The sequence below is a fragment of the Bubalus bubalis genome, chromosome 2 (assembly GCF_019923935.1).
Source record: "Bubalus bubalis isolate 160015118507 breed Murrah chromosome 2, NDDB_SH_1, whole genome shotgun sequence".
In the NCBI taxonomy this organism is placed as follows: domain Eukaryota; kingdom Metazoa; phylum Chordata; class Mammalia; order Artiodactyla; family Bovidae; genus Bubalus; species Bubalus bubalis.
Genome location: NC_059158.1, coordinates 101,530,051 through 101,548,098, shown reverse-complemented (window position 1 = coordinate 101,548,098; position 18,048 = coordinate 101,530,051). Strand labels below are relative to the sequence as shown.

At 38.8% G+C, this 18,048-nt stretch overlaps 1 long non-coding RNA gene across 7 annotated transcripts in view; it reads right to left on the bottom strand.

Annotated features, from left to right (window-relative positions):
* Positions 1–18,048, bottom strand: part of LOC123331512 — a 277,777-nt gene that overhangs the window by 232,464 nt on the left and 27,265 nt on the right. For 4 of the 7 annotated variants that reach the window (XR_006548175.2, XR_006548168.2, XR_006548165.2 and 1 more), the window contains exon 3: positions 7,479–7,568. The exons of the other annotated variants lie outside the window; for them this stretch is intronic. This is a non-coding gene — a long non-coding RNA (uncharacterized LOC123331512). The remainder of the gene's footprint in view (positions 1–7,478; positions 7,569–18,048) is intronic. 7 annotated transcript variants of the gene reach the window in all.

The window sequence follows — 18,048 nt, the reverse complement described above, 5'->3', positions numbered from 1 at the left end:
TTAAGGGCCTTGAGCTGCTCATAGCTATCTGGTCATAAATAGTTACCCTGTCATGCTTAATTCTAAGAGGGATGAGAGGTCTTCCCACCCACTAGAAAGGAGATCCAGATAGAGTGAGCACTTGTCTTTTATGTCACGTCTACATGCTACAAGTGTGCCTAGAGTTGAACAAATAGTTACAGAGAGAACATCCGTGTACCAACAATGCGAAAAAATCTTCCCATAGTGTCAAAGACTCCAGGATACTCTTCCCAATCTCAAGATTCTCCTTCTTCCATGGGGTGACCACTGTCCTAAAGGGTAGTCTCAAAATATGGGAATTGACTTTAAAGTTATGATTCAAAGAAAATAAATTAGTGTTAAACTCAACTAAACTTAACCAAGTTATTTCCTCAGATCAGATCAGTCGCTCAGTCATGTCAAACACTTTGCGACCCCATGAATTGCAGCACGCCAGTCCTCTGTGTCCATCACCAACTCCCGGAGTTCACTGAGACTCATATCCATCGAGTCAGTGATGCCATCCAGTCATCTCATCCTCTATCATTCCCTTCTCCTCCTGCCCCCAATCCCTCCCAGCATCAGAGTCTTTTCCAATGAGTCAACTCTTCACATGAGGTGGCCAGAGTACTGGAGTTTCAGGTTTAGCATCATTCCTTCCAAAGAAATCCCAGGGCTGATCTCCTTCAGAATGCACTGGTTGGATCTCCTTGCAGTCCAAGGGACTCTCAAGAGTCTTCTCCAACACCACAGTTCAAAAGCATCAATTCTTCGGTGCTCAGCCTTCTTCACAGTCCAACTCTCACATCCATACATGACCACAGGAAAAACCATAGCCTTGACTAGATGAACTTTGCTGGCAAAGTAATGTCTCTGCTTTTGAATATGCTATCTAGGTTGGTCATAACTTTCCTTCCAAGGAGTAAACGTCTTTTAATTTCATGGCTGCAGTCACCATCTGCAGTGATTTTGGAGCCCAAAAAAATAAAGTCTGACACTGTTTCCACTGTTTCCCCATCTATTTCCCATGAAGTGATGGGACTGGATGCCATGATCTTCGTTTTCTGAATGTTGAGCTTTAAGCCAACTTTTTCACTCTCCACTTTCATTTTCATCAAGAGGCTTTTTAGTTCCTCTTCACTGTCTGCCATAAGGGTGGTGTCATCTGCATCTGAGGTTATTGATATTTCTCCTGGCAATCTTGATTCCAGCTTGAGTTTCTTCCAGTCCAGCGTTTCTCATGATGTACTCTGCATATGAGTTAAATAAACAGGGTGACAATATACAGCCTTGAAGTACTCCTTTTCCTATTTGGAACCAGTGTGTTGTTCCATGTCCAGTTCTAACTGTTGTTTCCTGACCTGCAAATAGGTTTCTCAAGAGGCAGGTCATGTGGTCTGGTATTTCCATCTCTTTCAGAATTTTCCACAGTTTATTGTGATCCACACAGTCAAAGGCTTTGGCATAGTCAATAAAGCAGAAATAGATATTTTTCTGGAACTCTCTTGCTTTTTTGATGATCCAGCGGATGTTGGCAATTTGATCTCTGGTTCCTCTGCCTTTTCTAAAACCAGCTTGAACATCAGGAAGTTCATGGTTCACATATTGCTGAAGCCTGGCTTGGAGAATTTTGAGCATTACTTTACTAGTGTGTGAGATGAGTGCAATTGTACAGTAGTTTGAGCATTCTTTGGCATTGCCTTTCTTTGGGATTAGAATGACAACTGACCTTTTCCAGTCCTGTGGCCACTGCTGAATTTTCCAAACGTGGTGGCATATTGAGTGCAGCACTTTCACAGCATCATCTTTCAGGATTTGAAATAGCTCAACTGGAATTCCATCACCTCCACTAGCTTTGTTCGTAGTGATGCTTTCTAAGGCCCACTTGACTTCACATTCCAGGATGTCTGGCTCTAGGTCAGTGATCACACTATCGTGATTATCTGGGTTGTGAAGATCTTTTTTATACAGTTCTTCTGTGTATTCTTGCCACCTTTTCTTAATATTCTGCTTCTGTTAGGTCCATACCATTTCTGTCCTTTATCGAGCCTGTCTTTGCACGAAATGTTCCTTTGGTATTTCTCATTTTCTTGAAGAGATCTCTAGTCTTTCCCAATCTGTTGTTTCCTCTTTCTTGGCATTGATCGCTGAAGAAGGCTTTCTTATCTCTTCTTGCTATTCTTTGGAACTCTGCATTCAGATTTTTATATCTTTCCTTTTCTCCTTTGCTTTTCACTTCTCTTCTTTTCACAGCTATTTGTAAGGCCTCCTCAGACAGCCATTTTGCTTTTTTGCATTTCTTTTCCATGGGGATGGTCTTGATCCCTGTCTCCTGTACAATGTCACGAACCTCAGTCCATAGTTCATCAGGCACTTTATGAGATCTAGTCCCTTAAATCTATTTCTTACATCCACTGTATAATCATAAGGGATTTGATTTAGGTCATACCTGAATGGTCTACTGGTTTTCCCTACTTTCTTCAATTTAAGTCTGAATTTGGCAATAAGGAGTTCATGGTCTGAGCCACAGTCAGCTCCTGGTCTTGTTTTTGCTGACTGTATAGAGCTTCTCCATCTTTGGCTGCAAAGAATATAATCCATCTGATTTTGGTGTTGACCATCTGGTGATGTCCATGTGCAGAGTCTACTCTTGTGTTGTTGGAAGAGGGTGTTTGCTATGACCAGTGCATTTTCTTGGCAAAACTATTTCATTCCGTATTCCAAGGCCAAATTTGCCTGTTACTCCAGGTGTTTCTTACCTTCCTACTTTGGCATTCCAGTCCCCCAAAGCAAAAAGAATATCCAGCTGTGAATGTGACTGGTGATAGAAGCAAGGTCCAATGCTGTAAAGAGCAATATTGCATAGGAACCTGGAATGTCAGGTCCATGAATCAAGGCAAATTAGAAGTGGTCAAACAAGAGATGGCAAGAGTGAATGTCGACATTCTAGGAATCAGTGAACTGAAATGACTGGAATGGGTGAATTTAACTCAGATGACCATTATATCTACTACTGTGGGCAGGAATCCCTCAGAAGAAATGGAGTAGCCATCATGGTCAACAAAAGATTCCGAAATGCAGTACTTGGATGCAATCTCAGAAATGACAGAATGATCTCTGTTCATTTCCAAGACAAACCATTCAATATCACAGTAATCCAAGTCTATGCTCCAACCAGTAACGCTGAAGAAGCTGAAGTTGAACGGTTCTATGAGGACTTACAAGACCTTTTAGAACTAACACCCCCCCCCAAAAAAAAAGGTTATTTCCTAAATTGCTATAAAATTTCAGTTTTTTTTTATTACTAAACAAATATGCCATCAAAATTTCTTATTGGCATTAAATATACTATTGTTTTACAAACCACGTTTCAGTTTATATTTGAGATTATAATATTATAGCTTAAAACATGAACCTTATCAAAGTACACCATAAAATTCTGACACTAACTGGATTATTTCTGCATTTTGTTTTAATTAGAATAGAAATATATGTGTAAAATCCAGATGGAAAATGTATGTAAAATTGGGTAAAACTTACATGGTGATTATTTGGAAATTATATATATTTATGTCTTTTTCTTTCTCTTTTTTCAAGTTGCTTAAACAGTCTAAATTTAGATTTACAGTGTGTTTAAATGAACTCCCCATTAATATTATCTAAAGACAGTACCCCAAAAATGAAAAGATAAATTATTATCTTATTACTCTCAGAGAAACATTGAAGACGGCACTAAGTATTTAGATGGATGTGAGAGTTGGACTGTGAAGAAAGCTGAGCACCGAAGAATTGATGCTTTTGAACTGTGGTGTTGGAGAAGACTCTTGAGAGTCCTTTGGACTGCACGGAGATCTAACCAGTCCATTCTGAAGGAGATCAGCCCTGGGATTTCTTTGGAAGGAATGATGCTGAAGCTGAAACTCCAGCACTTTGGCCACCTCATGTGAAGAGTTGACTCATTGGAAAAGACTCAGATGCTGGGAGAGATAAGGGGCAGGAGGAGAAGGGGATGACAGAGGGTGAGATGGCTGGAGGGCTTCACTGACTCGATGACAGTGAGTCTGAGTGAACTCCGGGAGATGGTGATGGACAGGGAGGCCTGGCATGCTGCGATTCATGGGGTCGCAAAGAGTCGGACATGACTGAGCAACTGAACTGAACTGAACTGAAGAAAAAGTATTGATAAAAATAAGTTGAGATACTGTTTCAAATTTCTCCTTTAATAATTTATTTTTATGAACTAAGACTCACTTTACTTGTCTATTGCTGGTTGGTATTCCTCAGCTATTAGCCTTCTCTGGAAATTGCCCTTGCCTGGAGAAAGCTATCCTGTCCATCTAGCACTTCTTGGGTCAGTCATCATCCCACAACTTGTCCAAACGAGAGTATCAGGCCCAGGCCCTTGGCTCACCTGGACAACTCTCAAGGGCCATCTCAGCTTCACAGTCTTGACTGTAATTCTCTACCTGTCAATTCTGTTCCTCCCACCTTCCTTGCATAGGAATTGCTCTAATGGGCACCCCCTAATAAACTTCCTGAATGCCCATCTTTCAGAGTCTGCTTCCCAAGGGATTCAACTTGGAATATCCATTCAAAACTGGCAACATTTATACACACACACACACACACGCACATGCACAATTTGTTTTAGTACCATAAAAATTCTGTCAGAAAAATTTAATGCTTACCTTGAAAAAAATCTGTGCATTAATGAAAGGGCCAGTTTAGTATGTGGTGGGAAGAAAGCTAAACTATGGCTAGATAATTGTGATTAGCTGATATACGTTACTATTTTTACTAACCTAATGTTTTATTTATTTAAATAAACTCATTAATAGAATTTGGCAAGATAAAAGAGAGATTAAAAACACAATTGGCCTAAGGAACAGAAGAATAAATGTAAACACATTAAGCTAGACTGTTTTGCCATGTTAATTAAGAAAGAACCCATTAGTTAAAATAACTACTTCCTATTGAGAAATTTAGTTGGTTAATTTTGTATAGTATGCCTATTCTGGGTATTTTTTGTTGTTGTTTATCTCTGTAAGTTAAAATGAATAAGATCTTGTGAGAGAGTATCAAAGAATATCGAGAAATTATTCTAAAATACATTTGCTCAAATATAACCAAGTCATCTTTTCAGATGAGAAAAAAAGCCTATAAAGATCTTCAATGCCATTAGTCTCCATATGATGTCTAATTCCATGTTTATTTCCCAAGATGGATAGCACATAAATTGATACCATTAATGACAGTTTCTTTCTGTAGAAATCTTTCTTGAATTTTGGAAGGTAAATAAAATTAACCTGAAAAGGTTTCTAATTCTGCTTTAGTCTGGCTGGTTGTGTGGACTTGGAACTGGCAGAAGGTGAGAAGCCTGGTGGTGAAAGACATGGGAGCAATTCTATAGAAGTTTGGGGCAGTAAAAGTAAAACAGCTTAGTAAAGGGCTAGTGCAGCTAATCAGAATGCACACAGGCCTGGAGTCACTCAAACACCCAACTCTGACTAGAGACAGGAAGAAAGGTGAATGAGTAAACAACTGTCTTCTTGGCTGACTAGAATTAGTTTGCTTTATTGTTATGGTTTTTGATTACTGGTCAACTAGAAAAATATGTGTCTCTCCATATCACTGCAGCCAGCTTGATCTCACAGTGGGGAATAAAGAAGGATTATCTACAAATCTGATTGGATTACAAATCCCTGAGTTCAACTCTGCCAGTATGGCAATCTCTCTTCACTGAACACCCTTGCTTCAGGAAAACCATGTGGGTGTCAGAGAAGCCACAAGATAAGCTCTGCACACTACTCCACAGCTGTTGTCAGTGGTGCAGAGGAAAGACAGAGAGCATGCCCATTAGGGAGGAGATGAACTGGATATTTTACCAGCATAAAAGAACTACTTTTTGTTTCCTGCTGAGCTGACCCTTACACCTCTTCTCCTGCTGCTTCACAGTCATTTTCATTTTACACAGTCTTTTCTGCTGAGGTCAATATTAGAATTTTATTTTCACTTAAAAATCCTGAAAATAATTTTAAAAATTGAGCAATGAAATTTATGAATATGAAGCCTATAAAAAACTATGTATTGATTCCTAGTCTCTTTTCTTCTTGGTATTATTAATCCATGGGTTATTCCACTTCATAGTGTAAATCAGTGAAGAATCTATGAGGGTTAATTTTATGTCAGACTGGCCAGTGTCAGACTGGCTGGGCCTCAGTGCCCCCATGTTTAATCAAACATTATTCTGTATGTTTCTATGAAGGTAGTTTTTTGAGATTGACATTTATGTCAATGGATTTTGCATGGGCAATTTATCCTTCAAAGTATTATATACAATTGACCTTTGGACAATGAAGGGGTTAAGGGCTCCAGCTCTCCACAAAGTCAGAAATCAATTTATAACTTGTACTTGGCCCTCCATACATGTGAGGGCCATATCCTGGGATTCCTCCATATCCTGGGATTCAACTAACCTTGGGTCCTATAGTACTGTACTACTAAAAATAAATCCGTATATATAAGTGTACCCACACAGTTCAAATCCATGTTGCTCAAGGATCAGCTATGCAATTCGGAAGGTAATCTGCTCTTCTCAAACTGGCCTTTCCCAATTAACTGAAGACCTTAATACAACAAATACAACAAAATATACAACAAAAAATACAACCTCTCTCAAACAAGAAGTAATGGAGCCAGTAGACTACATTGGAACTCAAACTGCAACATTTTCCTGAGTTTATAGTGTGCTGGTCTACCCTGAAGATTTTTAGCATTCCATAATCACGTGAACCAATTTCTTAAACTATTCATCTCTCTCTTTCCCTCTTGCCACAGGCATGCCTTTGTGTGCATGCACATGCATGCGCACGCGCGCGCGCACACACACACACACACACACACTTCCTATTAGTAGTTCTGTTTCTCTGGGAAACTCAAATACAGAATCCAAATTCAGTCTCAGTTACCTTGAAATTAAATGTCTTCTCACCAATATCCTCTTTCATGGAGTAAGTACAGGTGGAGTATTTGAAAAGAGCTATGTATAGAAATTCTGATTCTAGACTGATATCTCTGCAAGATAGCAGCAGATAGTAACTGAACAGTTTCAAAGATGTGCATCACAAAGAAAAGCATCCCTCAATATTTTAAAAACAATTACATTGATGCTTTTTAAAAAGCTTTATCTTTTTCAGTTAGAAAAATAGTTCAAGAAGGAATTAATAAAAATCTCACTGTTAATCTCCAAATTTAATTATTTTTAGTTTCTAAACTCTTCAAATTCTTATCTAGTTATATTTAATATGACAAAACTATTAAAATCAGAACCTGTAAATTGCTCTAAATATACATTTCTTATACATTTGGGCAGTTCCCCTTTATCAGTATGATAGGTGGTCCATTTGCAAATCTGCTGGTTTCCCCATAGTTGTCATAATATAATAAAATTAATGTTGGCTATTATATTCTAAAGTTACCTGTTGAATTAATTCAAGGTGATTCCAGGCTCCCAAAATAATTAATCAACACAGGGATTTATGCCCATGTCCTTCTACATGAATTTATGTCTGTAAAATAAAGTAGTTATGAGAGTTATTACTAAGAAATCATGTATAATAATAAATACAAATATTCCATTTTTTTTCTTAATCTGCAATTCTCAAAACCTTTGAGGTGGTTTTTTTTTTTTTTTTTTTTTTGCATTCTATGTAAGTGTCAGCCTGTTTTAACACAAGCTTTAGTGTTGAGAATTATTGATAATTTTCAAGACTGCCTATGCTATGCTAAGTCACTTCAGTCATATCCGACTCTGTGTGACCCCATAGACGGCAGCCCACCAGGCTCCCCCGTCCCTGGGATTCTCCAGGCAAGAACACTGGAGTGGGTTTCCATTTCCTTCTCCAATGCATGAAAGTGAAAAGTGAAAGGGAAGTTGCTCAGTCGTGTCTGACTCTTAGCAACCCCATGGACTGCAGCCTACCAGGCTCTTCCATCCATGGGATTTTCCAGGCAAGAGTACTGGAGTGGGGTGCCATTGCCTTCTCTGTCAAGACTGCCTACTAAGAAACAAATAGCAAACAATAACAACAAAAAAATCAGCTAAAACAAAAAACTTCTCTGCCCCTAACAAAAGGAATTAAGAATACTGTTCTTGGTACTGGGCATTATGATAGTTGATTTTATGTGTCAACTTGGTTAGGCTCTATGGTGCCCAGTTGTTTGATCAAACATTAGTATAAAGGTCATTTCAGATGGGATAACTTTTACAATCAATTGACATTAAGTAAAGCAGATTACTCTCATTCAGTTGAAGGCTTTAAAAGCAAAGACTGAAATTTTCCAGAGAAAAAAGATAATTCCTCAAGACTGTAACATGGAAACCCTAACTGAATTTCTAGAGTGCCAGCCTACCCTACGAATTTCAGACATATCAGTGTCCACAGCTACATGAGCCAGTAGTTCCATTGGTTTCCATTGGTTCAGTTTCTCTGGAGAACCCTGAAACACATATAAACAATTCTAAAGTATAAAATCTAATATCCACCTTTTACATTAGTTTCAGATTTGAAAAACCCATGAAGATTTCATTTGTTTTACTTTTTTTGCCAATGACTTTGAAGTATGTACTCCCTTACGTGATGGAATTCCAATGGAGCTATTTCAAATCCTAAAAGATGATGCTGTTAAAGTGCTGCACTCAATATGCCAGCAAATCTGGAAAACTCAGCAATGGCCACAGGACTGGAAATGGTCATCTTTCATCCCAATCCCAAAGAAAGGCAAGGCCAAAGAATGTTCAAACTACTGCACAATGGCACTCATCTCACACACTAGCAAAGTAATGCTCAAAATCCTCCAAACCAGGCTTCAACAGTACATGAACCATGAATTTCCAGATGTTCAAGCTGGATTTAGAAAAGGCAGAGGAACCAGAAATTAAGTTGCCAACATCTTCTAGATCATCAAAAAAGCAAGAGAGTTCCAGAAAAATATCTACTTTTGCTTTATTGACTACACCAAAGCCTTTAACTGTGTGGATCACAACAAACTGTGGAAAATTCTTCAAAAGATGGGAATACCAGACCACCTGACTTGCCTCCTGAGAAATCTGTATGTATGTCAAGAAGAAACAGTTAGACTGAACATGAAAAAATAGACTGCTTCCAAATCAGGAAAGGTGTATGTCAAGGCTGTATACTGTCACCCTGCTTATTTAACTTATATGTAGAGTACATCATGAGAAATATTGGGCTGGATGAAGCAGAAACTGGAATTAAGATTGCCAGGAGACATATCAATAACCTCAAATACACAGATGACACCACCCTTATGGCAGAAAGCCAAGAAAATTAGAGTCTCTTGATGAAAGTGAAAGAGGAGAGTGAAAATGTTGGCTTAAAACAACAGAAAACTAAGACCTTGGTATCTGGTTCCATCACTACATGGCAAATAGATGGGGAAACAGTGGAAACAATGACAGACTTTATTTCGGGGGGCTCCAAAATCACTGCAGATGGTGATTGCAGCCATGAAATAAAAAGATGCTCACTCCTTGGAAGAAAAGCTTTAACCAACCTAGACAGCATATTAAAAAGCAGAGACATTATTTTACCAACAAAGGTTGATCTAGTCAGTTTAGTTCATTTCAGTTGCAGAGTCATGTCCGATTCTTTGCAACCCCATGAACCGCAGCACACCAGGCCTCCCTGTCTATCACCAACTACCAGAGTCCACCCAAATTCATGTCCATTGAGTTGGTGACGCCATCCAACCATCTCATCCTCTGTCGTCCCCTCCTGCCTTCAGTCTTTCCCAACATCAGGGTCTTTTCAAATGAGTCAGCTCTTCGCATCAGGTGGCCAAAGTATTGGAGTTTCAGCTTCAACATCAGTCCTTCCAATGAACACCCAGGATTGATCTCCTTTAGGATGGACTGGTTGGATCTCCTTGCAGTCTAAGGGACTCTCAAGAGTCTTTTCCAACACCACAGTTCAAAAGCATCAATTCTTTGGCACTCAGCTTTCTTTATAGTCCAACTCTCACATCCACACATAACCACTGGAAAAACCATAGCCTTGACTAGATGGACCTTTGTTAGGAAAGTAATGTCTCTGCTTTTTAATATGCTGTCTAGGTTGGTCATAACTTTCCTTTCAAGGAGTAAGCATCTTTTAATTTCATGGCTGCAATCACCATCTGCAGTGCTATGGTGGAAAAGACTCATTGGAAAAGACCCTGATGCTAGGAAAGATTGAAGGCAAGAGGAGAAGAGGATGACAGAGTATGAGATGGTTGTATTGCATCACCAACATGATGGACATGAGTTTGAGCAAACTTCAGGAGTTGGTGATGGACAGGGAAGACTGGCATGCTGCAGTCCACGGGGTTGCAAAGAGTTGGACCTGACTGAACGACTGAACTGAACTGATGCACTCCCTTACTCATAATTGGTAGTCTTAAAATATAGTAGATACTTTTTTGGTCTATTTTGTTTTTCCACAAAAAACACCCTGTTATTGGATAAGCAGATTATTTTTTATTTATTTTATTCCAAAGAGGAGTGGTTCTGATTTATAGTCGGCTTCAATTTGTCTTTGAAGTTATTTGGAAGGACAAACACTTGGACATGATATCATTCTATTAAATAAAAACCAAGGCATAAGTGTGAAAGATCTAATCATAATCCATGTTTCACATAGACTAAAAAAAAGCCAGGTTACAATCCTGAGAATAGTGAATTTGAAAAGAATTTCCTAAGAACTCAACCTAAAATGTCTTTCCATCTGTATTTTATCTATGTCAAATAGATTAAGTATTAAATTCACATATTCATTATTTTCACCATAATGTTCTGTTAGGAAACATAACATCCCTCTCAATGAAGCTCCCCTCATAATCCCAGAACTTCTGAGAAGTTACGTGATTCCATGCTCAGTCAGTCAGTCATGGCTGATTCTTTGTGATGCCATGAATTGTAGCCCACTAGGTTCCTCTGTCCTTGGGATTTTCCAGGCAAGAATACTGGAGTGGGTTGCCATTCCTTTCCAGGGGATCTTCCCAGCCCGGGGATCAAACCACATCTCTTTTGTCTCCTGCATTGACAGGCAGATTCTTTATCGCTGAGCCATCTGGGAAGCCCTGAGTTGTTCCTTACGTGGCAAAAACAGACTTCACAAACATGATTAAGATATTTAGATGAGAAGAGTACTCTAAGTTATCCAGATGGGTTCAATGTAATCACAGAGGTCCTTACATGTAAAAGAAGGAGAAAAAAGATTGAGAGGCAAAGGAGGAGATGTAACAATGGAAACAGAGGTCAAAGTAACATTGCCACATGCCTAGGATTGTGGGCAGTCTCTTTAGAAGCTGGAAAAGACAAAGAACATCATGTCGCCTAGAATATGGAGAAGACATGCAGCTCTGGTGATACCTTGATTTTAGAATTACAAGATCCATTTTGAACTCCTGAACTATAGGATAATATGTGATATTTAAGCCACTAAGATTGTGATAAATTTGCTAAGCAATAGAAAACTGATACACCTTTCCCTAGACAGGTCAAAACTTCTATATCTGTCTTAAACCTGTGATAAAGGGTATCTATGATTCTGTATTTATATAATTACATCAAGGATAATTTTGTAAAAGATAACTATGTATTAACTGCTTTGTGTATTAGTTGTTTTGCTGTATAGTCTCATCACAAATATTCTGCATTTGAAAAACTAATCATCAACATATTAATTGCTAATTTGCTTATCTTTTCACAGCTGCATTCATGAGCACAGAGACTGACTGCTGTTCACAGCTACATCCTTAGCACAAGCTCAATGCCTGCCATAAAGTACACGCTAAATAATCTTCAGTATGAATACTTCTTGCTTTATCCATAAAGAATATGAGGGGAGTTGGAGCATATATATATATTTTAAAGTAAATAATGATCTTGGAAAAGAAAGGCTGAGAAACAATCTGGTCAGTGTCCAAAACAGCCTACTCTTAATGTGAATAATTTCTGCTCACCTAACTTAGAAGTTATCCTTCTCACACTGTTATATGTTATTAGAATTGTATACTATTAGTATTCAGCATAAGTTATTTAACTTTTATGAAATGGACTCCTTATCTGTAAAATAAGGATAAATGAAATAACAGCATGATTCTAGACTTCCTAGAATCTGTGTTATAGATGAAGGGAAGAAGTTTTAATGTAAGGAAACAAATGATAATCACACTTGGATCATTATACAACAATTGTTCTTACTGAACATATAAAGAAATCAGCACCACTCCCGGAAAACTCCAAACACCATATACATGTGTGCATGTGTGTGTGTACACGTGTGTGTGTGTATCAGATCAGATCAGATCAGTCACTCAGTCGTGTCCGACTCTTTGCGACCCCATGAATCGCAGCATGCCAGGCCTCCCTGTCCATCACCAACTCCCAGAGTTCACTCAGACTCACGTCCATCGAGTCAGTGATGCCATCCAGCCATCTCATCCTCTGTTGTCCCCTTCTCCTCCTGCCCACAATCCCTCCCAGCATCAGAGTCTTTTCCAATGAGTCAACTCTTCGCATGAGGTGTCCAAAGTACTGGAGTTTCAGCTTTAGCATTATTCCTTCCAAAGAAATCCCTACATGCATATATACATGTATAAAAGCCATTGTCTCTATTATCATAATTAATATTGTATTATCTTATTATTTTCCCAAGACTATCAACACTAAAAGCTTGACTATACCCATGACAATAATAGCAATTTTAGGTGCCTCTTATGGATACTCTTATATTACTCTACAGTTACCTAGAAAACGAAAATGTCATTGCTCTTTAATACACCATTTGCACTCTGACCATTCTCATCTTCTTCAAAAGCTGCAAGGCAGACAACATTCATTGCTATCCATGTACTACCACCTCAACTCAGTTATTAGGTGAGTGTGTAGCAGCTATGTATTTCTTCTCATGTGTATTCATGCAGCCCTTACTGGGTACATATAAGAGCTTAAAAGGAAACCACATTCCAGGCCCATAGGCCCAGACAGGCCTAGAGTAATCAAGTCTCACAAACAAGCAATCATGGCAGACACCATTTCCAGTTTTCCTCTCTCAAACTATTTGAGGCATCAGTGGTGTGATAGATGGGCTTATTGATATCAAATAAATTATATATGTATATTACGGTGAATTTTTAGTTACATAAATGATATGACCTCTAGGAAAAAGACAGTTCAGAACTTCCATTTCCCCTTCTTTGACACATCACTTAATACTGAAAAAGAAGCTAATTGCTTCTCCACTGCTCAACAACTGCTGTGATGAAGGACACTGAGAAACAATGTATTTAGTTATTTCAGTGTTACATTTAAAAAAAAGATCCAATGGGCATCATAGAATTATCAGCTTTAATCATGGGACTGGTTTTTTCCGGGACCTTTCCCAAGAACCTAAGAAAATTAAAACTGAGCTGATGAACAACAACTTCTCTAGCAACAGTGTTTTCAATTTTTTTAAACCACAAGCTCATAACCAGAAAAATCATAAACAGATTTTATCATAGCCAGAAAAATATTATCCTCAAATGGCTTCATTCATACTCTGAATTCATTAACAATAAACCATATCAAATGTCTAAATTTTGCTTCATTTATTAAATGAATAGAGGTGGTGATTTTTGAAAGACAATTTTAGTTAATATTAAAATGAACTATATACCTAATACAGACAATACTCACTAAGGGTACACTACTTCTCTATAATGATTTAATTTTTAATTTCATCATTTTTTTTTTAATCATAAAATTTTAAAGCTATATAAAGTGAAATATTCAATATGATAAAGAATTAGAATCCTCTCTCATCTTTTACCCTTCCTGTTTTTGAAATACTCAAAAATACCTATATTTACTATAGCTTTGTTTCCCTAGATTTAGAAACTATTTTACAGGAAGGAGAGAAAAACTACCATTTTCTTTACACTTAATATTTATCTAAGAACATCCATGTTTACTCATATTCTTTCATTTCATCCTTGCAATTACACTTTCATAGAAGTACATGAGAAGTAAAGTAATTCACCTCCCTAATGAAATACTATACCAAGACTCAAATGATCAAAATCAACTATTCCCAAGACTTCAGAGAAAAGACCAGGCCAAGATGCAAATAGGTAGCCAAGAGAGAGAGCAGTCAAGTCTGAATTGTCTATTAATCTCCCTCAAAGCTCTGAATCAAGGTTTGTTCACCGGCACTAGACCTTCTGAGAAAGCAGCTGTCCATTTTAAGAAAGGACAGGACGCAGCAGATGGGGTCCTCTGATGAGCAGCTACTCCACAGTGACAGTTTGCAGCCATCATCCTAGACAGCTCAGATTACTCAGTCTGTCCACATGCTGGGTCACTGTCCAGTGAAAGAAGACTCTGCAAGGAAGGAAGTATTCAGACATGCTTACCCAAAAAAGGCAGCTCTCCTGTGAAAGTTGGAGCTCAGGCCCCATGAAGACAGGCTCTGATTAGCAGGAAAGAGCCCCAATTTCCTTCCTGAACAAGGGGTGTTACTCAGATACCATTTTGTTATTTATATTCTCAAGTTTCTTGAATCTACAAAACCATTTTGATGTGGCTTTTTGCCACATTTAGAGCACAGAGCAGGTTGGCTGTCCTCTGTTTCCTCTTTGATGTCCTTTCCTTATGTGGCAAATCCATTTCCTCCTGACTCAAATGTGCTTCCTCTCTCTGGGTAGGAAGGCACAGGATGCCACTGACTCAACCCCAGAAGAATGTGTGCTTTGGGTTGTTTTGCCAGCAGTGGGCAAAGGCCGAGTGAAAGAAGGGAGGAAAGGAAGAGGTGGGGCACTCATTGCTGGCTCAGCTTCCCTACTTCCCTCAGAAGCTACATGACCCTGGGCAAATCATGCTGGTATCTCCAACTCTGCTTTTGTACAAAATGAGAGGGGAGGACATGATAAGGTTATACCTCCAAAGCAGGGGTGGCTCACATAATGGAATTCCAGAAGTCTCTTACAAACCAAAGTCTAAAACTGTTTCCTGTGTTCCAAGATCCTTGTTGACCATCTTATGTATAGTATCTCTATTCCTCACAAAATCCTACACAGTAGGTCTCACTAGCCATGTTCCACAGAGAAAAACTCTCAGAAGAAGTTTGCATAAATTGCGATCATAGAGCTGAAGATTTTAGTCCTTGGTCTACATAAATCCCAACCTTGTGTTCTTTCCTTTGAGCTCTGCTGCTCTCAGGTCTATGATTTATACTATGTGTGATCAACACTCCCCCTAATCCTTGCAGGCTGAAAGCAGTCGACCATGTTTCATGAGCAATAGTCTTTGATGGTTGAGTATGCACAAGAGGAATTTTGTGTTGCAATTATAATTACAACAAAGTTAATCAGACACATATTTAATGATATGTATAGCAGCTATTGTGCTACACATCATTAGGCATAAATGGTAAGCTGTTCATATGAACGAAAATAATTATTTTTACACTGCTGAAGCAAGCATGACTATATTCAGACAGGAATTAAGATGGGATGGAAAATGTCGGAATAAAAATAATTGTTTCCATTTATTAATTTATTACTAATATCCAAGCACTGTGCTAGGTGTCTTACATGCATTATCCCATTTAATCCTCTTATTAACAATATGAGAAAGATACTGTTAGTAATAAATACAGATGGGAAGACTGAAGCTTAGAGAGGTTAAGAAAATTGTGCCAGTAGTGCTTGGGATGACAGATTACCAGGAGGTAACCTAAAGGTCCTCCTTTATACATGGGTGTCCCACAGCCACTTCAAAATGGAAGAACCAATCCTTCCTCTTGCTCATTTTGCTAAATTTGCTCTAACTGTGAAGCACTGTTTTGTTTTCAACTGATTTGGCCTTAGAATAACAGTTAATTATACCTAAATTACTAACTGTAATATATAAGCAACTCTTCAATGTCCTAGTTCAAAAGACAAAAGTCCATGGACTTTCCATCAGGAGGGAAACCAGTGGGAAATATATCAGTTAGGACAGGCTAGTTTGTCCTGAGGTTTTGGTAACAAGCCAAACCAAAATTTCAGTGGCTTGAGAGTCATGGATTATATTGCCAGTCCATCACCAGATAGAGGCTGAGAGCACAGTCTCTAAATAGACCAGTACTGACCATATCAGTAGAAGAAAGAACGGACTGCAAAACCTCTGCTCTTTCCTTCTCTACATTTCACAAATGAAGTGCAGGGTCACCCAAAAGCCATTTTTCCATCAGAGCTCCAGGACTTTAGCAGAAAAAGAGGAGGTTTCCTTAGTGATTAAAATAGAAAACCATAAAGGGAAAGTGCAAAGAAACCTTCACTAGCCTTAAAGATTTACTTGAAATTCACTTTCTCTGACATGAAAGGTAAATTCAGGTATCACAGATCTCTGGTCCATTCCCTCTCCTGTCTCGACCATGTCTTCCCCTCCGCTGCCTAGAACCTTCAGACTAAGCAAACAGAGAATGCTGATATATCCTGCTGATCTATATTGTAGTGCTTTGGGTGGCCTCTAGCATAATAACAGAATCTACAGAAAGCCCCCTACATAAGAAACTTCAAGTTGCAAACTTTCAAAGGCATCAATATACTTTCACCTGCCCAATCATGTAAGTTCGTTCATGTGTCTGGTGCACATGATCACATGCGTGTGGGCATCACATGCAAGTGGCTGTGGCTTTGTGTACGTTCCTGTGCAGCACTGTAAGAGTTCAGTAGTACAGTATCTCTAGCTCAAGCTCAGGATGTCCCAAGCAAGCATAAAAGCAGCAGTGATGTAGCTAGTGCTGAGAAGCACCAGCTATTGTATTGTACTATCGTACTTTACAAGATACTGTAAGAGTAAAAATGTTTTACTTTTTTAGTTTATTTTTATGTGTTATTTGTGTGGAAAGTATCATAAACCTATTACAGTATAGTGCTATTCAATATATAGCCAATTGTGTTAGTTGGGTATCTAGGCTAACTTTTTTTGCGTGCTATGTGCTCAGTCGCTTCAGTCGTGTCTGACTCTTTGCAACCCTATGGACTGTAGCCCACCAGGCTCCTTTGTCCATGGGGATGCTCCAGGCAAGAATGCTGGAGTGGGTTGCCATGCCCTCCTCCAGGGGATCTTCCCAACCCAGGGATCGAACCCATGCCTCTTATGTCTCCTGCACTGGCAGGCGGGTTCTTTACCACTAGTGCCAAATTTTATGTTTATGAACATGCTCTTGGAATGGAACTCATTCATATGTAGGGGACTTAATTTAGTGGTGGAAAATTATCTACAGGTTCGTGAAAACCATTTGTGCCCTGTGATATTTCCAATCACAATGTTTGGCTTAAACCAATGTGGAAAGACAGAGAACTAGACGGTCCATGATATAGGTATAAACACTGACCTGATTAATGTGGTGCATGTGTGTGTGTGCTCAGTTGCTCAGTCATGTCCGACTCTTTGCAACCCCATGGGCTGTATCCCACCAGGCCCCTCTGTCCATGGGATTTTCTAGGCAAGAATATTGGAGTGGGTAGCCATTTCCTCCTCCAGGGGATCTTGCCAACCCAGGGATCAAACCCGTGTCTCTTATGTCTCCAGCATCGGCAGGTGGGTTCCTTACCACTGTACCACTTGGGAAGCTCCAGTTGAGTGCATGCATGGATACAAATACCTAAGTACCAAGGGGCCATGAATTTATATGGCAATGTTATTGGACTAATAAAATACTCATTAAGCTTAATACCAAGAAGAAGAAACATCAGGAACCAATTTCCTTTCTGGTCAATCAGCAGTATTTAGAATATGTGTACTGAACACTGCACAACACAGAGGGAGTGGTTCTTAATCAGAAATTTGAGAACTTAAGGTTTCTATCCCCATTAGGTGATATGACATTTCTGAACCTCAATTTCTTAATAAAACAGTAAGAATAAATGAAGATATCTGAAATCCTTAGTAACCAGAAGCCAGTGTTGTTTCCTCCTCAGGCTTAAGTTACATTGCAAAACCGTCCCTTAATTTTG